Here is a 10,987-nt window from a genome sequence, read left to right on the forward strand (position 1 = left end):
AGTAATATCGCAATTGGTGTGTTATACTGAAATGTGTTGACCTATAGTTTATACTTTATTTATATATATGTATGCTTTTCATTGGAACATGCCGTGGGTGTGTGCAGTGCTAATGCTAATGCCTAGCGCCACTTGTTTTGATGTACGTTTTTGTTGGTAACCTCGCTAGTTTGTATCTTTTAGTGTTGAGGTGGGCACCGTTAGATTCTGTGTCTCCTTTCGGTCATAAACAATGTGTTGGATGTGGAGCTAGGATAAGTAATAAGGGAGCTAGGAGTGATTTTCGGTGCAGTAATAGGTTAGCATTTTTCGCTCGGGGCTAATTCAGAGGCTCACTGTTAGCATTGTGTGTTTTTTGTGAAAAAATAAATGAAAAAGATCAGTTAAATTAGTTTTTTTCCCGTTCTATGGATATAAAATATTCATAGTTTATTAAATATTAAGCTTCCTTAGACGTTGTTTCCTGAAAATGACGCGATTTCGGGTCCGTGGGGCCTAAGAGGATAACAGAGTATGTGTTATTTTTATTTTATTTATTTTTTCACAACAGTTGTATTTGGATGGAATGAATACCTATAGTGATAATTCAAAGTAATAAAATGATTTTTACAGTGAAAACGTTCAAATGGAACTGATGGTTCCCAAATTACCCAGAGGTGAGGTGGACTTTATTTTTCTAAACCTCTCTAAAAAGGTCAAATTTCACTTGTTTTGCATCAATCTTGATACAGGGTACTTATTATATGTTATAGTATATAGTTATATATGTTATAGCTTTATGAATCTTTGGATTCCTAAAGCTATAACATATATAACTATATACTAAACTAACCTGTAGCTGCTCCGTCCACACTCACAACAACGTCATACAGACATAAATAAAGCAGCGACTGTATTCGCCATGACATAGACAGTCTGTGTTTTGCATATCTTTAACTTTTGTCCAGTTTCTGAACAGATATGAGGAGCTGTGAGCTCTGAGTGTGTGCTAACGGCTGATGTGTTGGGAGGGACCGGTTGGGACATATTGCGCTGTCGGACGTTGACCAATCACGAAGCGTCATTTCTTCACTGGCAGCAAAAACAACCAATCACAGCAGTGCTGTCTGGCTGGCTCTGTCCAATCATAAACAAGAAGTGTTCTCCCTAAAGGAATACCCTTTCCGTCCAATGTGAAATGCTGTGGTGTTTTCTGAAATGCTGTAGCGTTTTGTGAAATGCTGTGGCGTTTTGTGAAATGCTGTTGTGTTTTCATTTTAAGTCATATGCTAATATTAACCAATACACAGCTTCAATTATTACTTTACTTACCTTGACCACATAACAGCTGTATTGAAGGTTTGCTTTTTGATCAATAAACACAACAACAAAAAGCAAACTCTACTGGTATGGAACATACATGGCCTAATATCCAGAGGAGATGCGTTTATTGAGTAAACAAACAGTCAAGGGCAGAACGTCTGCACAACCCACTGCACCGCACGCCACGGTTAACCTGTTAAACCCGAAGGTCCCCGGGGACCCTGTTTTTTTTTCTCGACACTGTCTCAGGGCATCTTAATATTTAAAAACCTATCAATGTGTTATACCAGATTAACGAGAAGAATCTCAGCTAACTGACGATAAGAACCATTTCTACCAAAACAAAACAAAAGTGTCATAAGAAGCGTTAGCATTAGCCCTTAGCTAAAACGGGCAGATGCTACTTCCGGTGATAACTAGCAAAAATGATCTTTAAAACTTAATATTTTCTGCACAAACTACATATCATCTGAAAGCTGATACTCCACAGATTTTTTTTTTTATAAGTATCATCACTGTAGGACACAACCCCACTGAGCTATCAGCCAGAACAGAGAAGAAAAAAAACAACAGTTTTCAAAACCATAACAATAATTATGTCTTACCGTTGCTGTTCTGTGATCAAAGCTCTTGTTCAAGGGAATAACAACGCTGTTTAAGGTTAATCCAATGTCTCTTAGTCACTTTAGAATTGTTCCTGATAATCTATCATTACTTTCATGGCAGCAGAGTAGGTATAAAGTTTCGCAGTCCCAAGCTAATGCTGTCTCACGTGCTGTTTACGCAAACCTCTCTCTACTTGACGTAAGTGTTTAGTGGGACTTACTAACTGTCACTCGATTCTATTGCCTCTAACGGTTCATAAAAGGTGTCAATCAGCCAAATCGACCAATGGGTTCCAAAGATATGATCCTGCGTAGTATAAACTACACCCGCTCTGGCTCCATTACGCAGCCAGAAGGGAGAGCTTCACCACAGAGCAGGTGCTAGAGATGCTAGCTGACGATAGCGGGGCTATGATCCTACCAGATGACTCTTCGTCGGATGATGAAGATCTCCTCCAGCCAGACCTGGATCCGGACAGTAGTGACTCGGATGTTGATCTTCCACCACGGGAAAGGTATGTAATCTCTCTGTTTTTATATATTACTTATGTGTTTGGTGGAACTGCGTCACAGTGCTAGCTTAGCCAAGAAGCTACAGGAATGATTAGGCAAAATGCTAAATAGTGTTACTTGTCTTTTTGGAGTTACATTTTCTAAATGAATGGCCAGTGAATGAATATATAGATGTGTTTAATTATTTATTTGGTGTAATATTATTCATTTATAGTCCAATATTATCCTTTTAATATATTACTTTTGTGTTTGGTGGAACTGCATCACAGTAGGCGCATTCACACTGAGGTACTTTTCCCACAAAGGTTCATGCGAACTTAGTTCATGATCGTGTTCATACCAAAAAGAGCCGGTACTAAAATTAGTTCATGCGAACCTTTTTACCCCCTCGAAAGTCCCTGCTAGAGAGCAGGGACTTTCGAGCGGCTCTTTTGTGAGAAAAGAGCTATATGTCTGATTGGCTGGGCGGATTGTAAACCACGGCCCGTAAAACTCCCAAAAAGTGTTGTGAAGCCGCCATTTTATTATCCTCGCATTAGCATTATTAGCATTAGCATTAGCCCATCGCAGAAACGCAGAGAGACTAACTTATGGCAACACAAAATAAAACATGGGAGCGGTGGAGATGAGGAGGTGTCGGCGTTCTGACGATTTACTCGGAAGGCTTCAGTAGAAGCTGCTGGGAGTCCCAGCAGCTTCTACTGAAGCCAGTCCCCAACTCCGGGGACTTCCGGCCGGGGACTTTGGGCGGCAGTATACGCCGTGAAGTGGTTTGCGGCCTGCCAGTAAACCCAAAGCAGAAGAAGAAGAAGTGACGTCAGCGGCTTCATTTGCCTAATCCACCCCAGGGACTTTTTCCGGTGTGAACGCGATCTGTACTTAGTTCATGCGAACTAAAGAGTTCGTATGAACTAAGTTCGCATGAACCTTTGTGGGAAAAGTACCGCAGTGTGAATGCGCCTAGTGTTAGCTTAGCCAACAGGAATGATTAGCCAAAATGCTAAATAGTGTTACTTGTCTTTTTGAGTTACATTTTCTAAATTAATGGCCAGTGAATGAATATATACATGTGTTTACTTATTTATTTGGTGTCATATTATTAATTTATAGTCCAATATTATCCTATAAGTATAAGCCAGTGAATTAATCGAATCTCTTTGTTTTTCCACATTTGTTAGATGGGGTGTGACCCCAGCAGGACAACGCCTCACACCCAGAAGACTTTCAGGGAGCAGCTTGCTGCAGAATTGTTGGAGTTTGCTGAAGGCCCTGCACCTCCACCACCCCCTCCTCCACCACTCACATGCATGCCCGAGTATTATGGGAAGATGCCACCAAGGTCTGGAAGAACTGCAGGAGGTGCCTAGATGCTGGACTCAAAAGGGTGAAGACACCTGTGTACTGCAGGAAGTGCCTGGTCCCTGGTGCTTCACTGTCAAAAAGAACTGTTTCAGGGAGTGGCACGACCTAAATACTGGAACATTCAGATAGGTATAAAGTTCAGGTAGGTATAACGTTTTGCGAGTGTTTATTTAAAAAAAATTACTTGTTGTTTTTATATACCTAGTGTGATTTTATTGTATAGTACATTGGTAAAAAAAATTGTTTTTACATGCCTATAGTGTGTTGGTAAAATGTTTGAAATAAATCTGCCCCAGTTGGAGTCAAATGTCACTTATGTTTCCGTTTTTTTTATTGTGCAAGTACACTTACACACAATGACCTACAGTGTAGTTTATTGTATAGTGCGTTGGTACATACACACACATCCCCACACAGCTACACACACCTACACATACCCACACAGCTACACATACACACCTACACATACACACACCTACACTTACAGACACCTAGTACACACACTCAACAATACATATATATATATTTTTTTTAATATTTGTTGTTGTTGTTTTGGGTGGAATGAATACCTATAGTGATGATTCAATGTAATACAATGATTTGTATAGTCTGGTACCTGAAAAAGGTCAAATGTGCCCAAAGCTTATTCCGCCTGGACTTTATTTTCATAAACCTCTCTAAAAAGGTCAAATGTCACTTGTTTTGCCTAAATCTTGATACAGGGTACTTATTATGTTATACTTTGGATTCCTAAAACTTTTAGGCTACTAACCCATCATTCAAGGTTGGTCTTCACTATAAGTAATGGGTTTTCTTTAGGCGGAGACAGGAATTTACATTTTTTTGCTATGTTCCATCTGAATTTACTCTGACACAGAACAATCTATATTGATTCTGACACTTCTACATCCAACTCACAGATGTAACCTTGCTTTGATAAAAACAATTATTCATATAAACCTTTTAGAAGTGAAGTTATGGTCATTTGTTCTGGGAATGTCATTTTCGAGCCTGAAACCTGAAAAACAGGCTCGGGGATTAACAGGTTAAGGCTCCTCCAGACAGCCTCTGCGATAATCGATCGTCGACGAGCCTTTACAGAAATGTGTTTTCCTTCGAGGCGGCGAGCCCACATACGTTTCCCGGTCGCTGCCGGAAGACCTGGGAGTCCGGGACGCGCACGTTTCAGAAATTACGAACGGCTAATTTAGGAGGACATGCGCGCATCTGCTTGACGCCGGGACGACCGGCGACCCTCCCCTACAGGCGCTCGGACGCGAAGGCCCGCCCACAACTGCGTGCACGTCTGTGACCGCAGTTTTAATTTCATTTGTATTCATAATAATTTTTATTTTTCGTCAAAATGTAAAAATTACATTAGTTACGAATTTGTGTTCTCAAAAAACACTGCATTGTGTGTAATGCAACTGTGATTTGTATTAAATTAGTTAGTTTTTAAGGAAGGCCAGAGCTTCAGCTGTGTCAAATAGATTGTTCCCTTCAGTTAACGTTATTTAAAAGATAATGATCATGTCCATTCCCATTGGATAACGGAGAATTTTACACCCGGAAGTAAGTAGCCTATTCTCCTTACTGTGGATTGATCTCAGTGATATCTGCACTACTCATCGACTAAAAAACACCAAATTGTCCTTGTTAATTACACAACATTGATTGGTTTGAATTGTGTGCAATGCTTTTGTATTTTTCCCCTTCGATTCGGAGAAACTAATATTTTTTCGGAGTTTTAGGACGGCCGAAGACACTACACTACCCAGAATCCTCAGCTATCGTTTAGGACTACACCATGTGCTTAGCTTGACAAACCCCGTGATCAGTCCTCAACCTCTGTGATTGGATGCGCGACGTTTACACAGAGCGTCCAAAAGGACTTTGAAATGGAATGAAACCCATCGACGGCACACTATTCAAAGCAGGAATCGAACGTGTCCTACCCCCTCCCCCCTTAGGTCACAGGCTCCTCCAACAGTGCTACGCAATTAAACAGATACACAGAAAAAATAGTGAAATAGTGCAATAAGAGTCTATATACAAGTGATTGGAATATGATATATTAGATAAATAATTTCTAAGTAGCAGCCAGATGAATGTTATTTCTAAGTTCAGGTGTTTAATAGTCTTCTGGCCTGTGGGATGAAGCTGTCTCTGTGTCTGGTGGTTTTAGTCCGGATGCTGCGGTACCGCCTGCCAGACTGCAGCAGACAGAACCGTTTTATTTTAGTTACTTTACAGATTTGGATTAATGATGTGAAATATAAACAACCCTTAAATCAGACTTTAGTTACACCTGAATGAAATTCAGTGAAGGTGATTGTCAAGTGCCAACAATCAGGAGAGATATTTGATAGTTGGTGCTTGAGAAGACTAAATATTTATCTGCAGATCCGTTTAAAGCATATTCATTACTCGTTATTCTCTAATAGTTCATTAAAGACTGTATATAATTGCTATTTTGCACATCCCTTTCAAGATTTCCTAAGGTTTATTGACATATCATATACACAACAGTGTAGTTATGCAATGAATGAAAAACTTGGGTCACAGGTTCCTCAACAGTGCATTACAAGACATCTATCAATGTGTGTACCTCCACCATTACACTGTCGTATTCTGCACATTTCTTTAAATAAAGCCTTATTAGTTAGCACATCCTCCTATCAGGCACTAAACTGTTTTACTCTAGATATCATTTGAGTATCTTCTTGATATTTTCTATTCTATATTTATATAATTGACCTTCTACTTTCCCACTATTCTGTATGTACTCTTAATATTTGAATGTTTTCATAAAATATAACACATTCAAAAGTGCTTTACAAAAATGAAAGACATTAAGAAAAAGGCATTTTAAACAGTCATTAAAAAGCAACACAATCTTCCTGCATTGCAATTACTCTAAACGTGTAATAACGTGCTTTAACCAGTAGGTGGTTTGGGTTAAAAGCATAGGTTAAAAGGCTGTCAAGTTTACAGTGTTAACAAAATAAAATATACTGCTGTTTCCGGTTTAGTTTACGACGAATATTATTTTGTTATTGTTTTGATATTTGTAACACAAAAGCGATGGAAAAAACCCATAGCAACCAACAAAAGATGGTCTTAACATGACCCAGCGGTCTAGAAGTTAATAAAAAACAATAATATGAAAACAAAATATTACTACTAACTTTATTGTGAAATTAAAACAAAACGGTAAAAGAATAGTTTCCGGTCTATTCTGATGCCCGATCTCTGTAGATAAATAAAGAACTAAGACAGATGTGTAATATTTAATGCAGCCAAACCATTTATTACAATGCATTCATGTGATGACTATCAAAGAGTAAAGCAAGCACTGCTGAATAAAGTATGATTTTCTCTTTTACGAAACGTTTTTTTTTTTTCATATGGAATGCAATTGGAGGTCAACCAATCAAAGAGCTTGAGGGCTGATCACGGGGTTCATGGTGTAGTCCCAAACGATAGCTGAGGATTCTGGGTAGTGTAGTGTCTTCTGCCGTCCAAAAACTCCGAAAGAATATTTGTTTCTCCGAATCGAAGGGGGAAAATACAAAAGCATTGCACACAATTCAAACCAATCAATGTTGTGTAATTAACAAGGACAATTTGGTGTTTTTTAGTCGATGAGTAGAGCAGATATCACTGTAAAATCAATCGACAGTAAGGAGAATAGGCTGCGTACTTCCGGGTGTAACATTCTCCGTTATCCAATGGGAATGGACGCTCGTAATACAATACAGGGGACATGATCATTATCTTTTAAATAACGTTAACTAAAGGGAACAATCTATTTAACACAGCTGAAGCTCTGGCCTTCCTTAAAAACTAACTAATTTAATAAAAATCACAGTTGCATTACACACAATGCACTGTTTTTTGAGAACACAAATTCGTAACTAATGTAATTTTTACATTCTGACGAAAAATAAAAATGATTATGAATACAAATAAAATAAAAGAAGCCTCCCGTGAGTTACTACACGCTATAAAGTAGATTTTAAAAACGTGTTATAGAATAAAAGCTCACTGCGGGACGTTGTAGAAATGCGTGTGTGCACCACGACAAAGGAGCCTCATTCACTTTACATTGGGGTTGTTTGCGTGGTGCCGACACACAAATGTAACAAAGTTCGTGACTCCACCACGCATTGTGGTGTTCAGGAGTCGTGGTGGAGTCACGCATTCTGGTGAGATCAGGTTGTTTTCAACATAATATCTTTCTAACTCTTTTATTCTGAAATGATACATCCAGAAGCCATAGCTTCTACTGTACTTTAGTGTCTGTACCATTGGACGGTACTGCAACAGGTCAGCCTGCAAGCAAGAGGGAGAACGGGAGGAAATGAGCAAAACACCGTGGGATGTAATGTTGGTGGCACATTTGCAAAACTGTACTCTGATTGTATCATCATGTCAACCAGCGCAGCTGGAAGCAGCAGGAGGAAGTGGAGTGGATGATATCTAGCCAAGGCTGAAAAGGACTTGGCTACTTGGTCAGATGACAGTGAAAATGGCAAGGCTTGCAAAAACTTTTTTTTTTTGGAAAGACAGGAAGATAGACTAATCAATCACAAGAACATGAGTGGAAAGTTATGATCATATCAAAATGGTTTTCAATATCCCCCGATTAAACTTACAAACGCAATTAAGGAAGAGATTGGTGAAATAAAGTATGCTAAGTTTATGAACAACAAGCGAATGTTGATACAATGATGCAGCCAACAACAGGGAAAACATACTCATTTGAGTCTTTTCAGGAGTCATTACATATGACTATGGGAGATGTTGAACAAGATTAAAGGAGGCAAAGTACTAGAGATCACAAGCGCAAAAGGGATAGCATAGCACACTAAAGAAAACACTCTACATAAACTTCAGGGTTAGGGAGTACATTCCCAAACCTATCATCGTGTTACATGTCAAAGAATGTGTGAAGGACAGCTAAGGTTTGCAAGATCTGGAGGCCAACACGAGTATGGGAAATGTGAAAAGGATGCCAAGGTGAAATGTTGTAACTTCGGGGGAGATCACAGTGCTGCGTTTGAGGGTGGTGTAGCACAGAGAGGTCAGATAAGTGCAGAGTCAAGATATTAAACAAAGGTTCATACACATGACATGAAGCAGGATAAACTGTTCAGCCCTATCACCACATGGGGCAACCTTTATAAAGAGGGGTCAGTGTCGCTCTGGCTCCCTCTTGCACTTTGGCACGAAGGCCACTTCCGGGTTCCGCTTACATGTATGGAGTCAGATTTGGGTCAATATTCTAGCGCGCAAAACAAGCTACTCACGAGCGGAAAATGTGCTTTTACACATGCATAAAATGACCCTCGGGCGCAGATTAAACCCCCGCGACCGGCTATGCGCTCGCGACAGAGACAGCCCTCTTGCTCGCTCACGGGAGTGTCAGCCTCACTCGCTCGCGGAGTCTGTCTGCGCGTGCGTGAAAAGTTTCTGAGACTTTAGGGCGGAGCCACTGGACTTTGATTGACAGCTGCCAGGAAACCTGGAGTTGCCAGGTTGTTTTGAAAAAATATGTATTGAAGTCAATGGAGAGAGAAAGATTATATTTCGATCCCGTTTGAATTGTGCCATGAATTACACATATGATGTTTGTCAATTTAAAAGATAACATTGCCTGTCAAAAAATAAATAAATGTGTCATAAAACTGTGAAGTAACACATTTTTTTCTGTGAAACACTCAATGAGCTACATCTCTGGTCTCGCACAACAACACACATCACCAAGATGGCCGTCACTACTGTCTTGCTAATCAAGGGATTGACTACCCTCACTATCACCACAATGAAACACGTCCAGAAGAATGTCATGCAAAGCTGCCTGCCTGCCTTCCTTTGATTCTCTCTGAACTGCCTGGTCTTTTTAATGTTTAATGTCAACCAATTGTGCAGATAGCGTGAAGTAGAAAAGATCAGCGATGCTAATGTAGCGTTAGCATTTCTCCCACGGGCTTAAGTAGTATATTATAGAATGATCACACCGGTGTGACTTTGATTTTGGGTTTAAGGCGACACACGGCAGGCAAAAACAAGTACTGGTCAATTTTTAAATGTTGTGCTATTTTGATTCTATAACATGTTTTCTTTCAGGCTTTTGGAAGGAAAACGTACAAAATACACATTTAAGTGTTTATTTGACTATAGTTTGTCTATTTGCGTCTGTAGATTTCTCCTAAATTCACCAAAAGTTAGCATTCTAACGTAACATAAAGTACCGCGACCGCTGTGTGCACCATGTCATCAGAGATGTCGTTGGAAAGCTGTGTCTCCTGCACAATCTCATCGGATCCAAACATGGTCATTTCCTTTGTATCAGCAACCAATCGTGAAAGTACAAAGGGGTCTTAAACCAAGAAACAAAATCTCATTGGCTGGTGTCAATTTCTGACAACGTGATTCGTTCAGATGCGTCACGTGGTGTGCTACAACACTTCCTGGTTAGCTTTCCGCTAGAAATTGAAATCTCAAAATGGCAAAAGAACGGCAAAAAAAACGTTCACAGAGAAGACGACAACAATTGTCACTTGCACGAAGCAAGGTTATACAAAAAATAAATGACCCCGACTTCACTAGGGGTGTAACGGTTCACAGATGTCACGGTTCGGTTCATACCTCGGTTTGGTGGTCACGGTTCGGTACAACAAGGAAAAGCAAAAAAAAGTCCCAAATGCATAATTTTTTTTGCTGTTATTTTTAACAGTAGTGCAAGTTTTGGTATGAAAATAAGGAACTCTAACATTTGGAATCATTAACTGTATTACACAGTTAAAAACAAACCACACACAGTAACACACACACTCAGATGGCCATATTATTTATAATGGCTGATGTCAAACAAAAAGGTTAAATAAGCTGTACAACTAAAAAGAATGTCTTGAAAATATTAAAATAAATAATAAGAAAGTGTTTCAATCACAATCAATAAAAGGCAATACAGAACTGTATAACATCTCCTGATGTCAAAATATAAAATAAATACAATGATAAATATAAAACAAAATAAAATCTGTACCTTTAGGAGCAATGTCTAACATAATTTTTCCGAAATAAGGTTCCATGGACCGGAAGTAGATGGCTGTGACTTCGCCACTCTATATGGATCTTAAATTGGCGTGACGTTGAAGCAGCGACCCTGTTGTAGTTCGTTTATGGCATAACGTTAG

This window comes from Pseudochaenichthys georgianus, chromosome 23 (assembly GCF_902827115.2).
Source record: "Pseudochaenichthys georgianus chromosome 23, fPseGeo1.2, whole genome shotgun sequence".
Lineage (NCBI taxonomy): Eukaryota > Metazoa > Chordata > Actinopteri > Perciformes > Channichthyidae > Pseudochaenichthys > Pseudochaenichthys georgianus.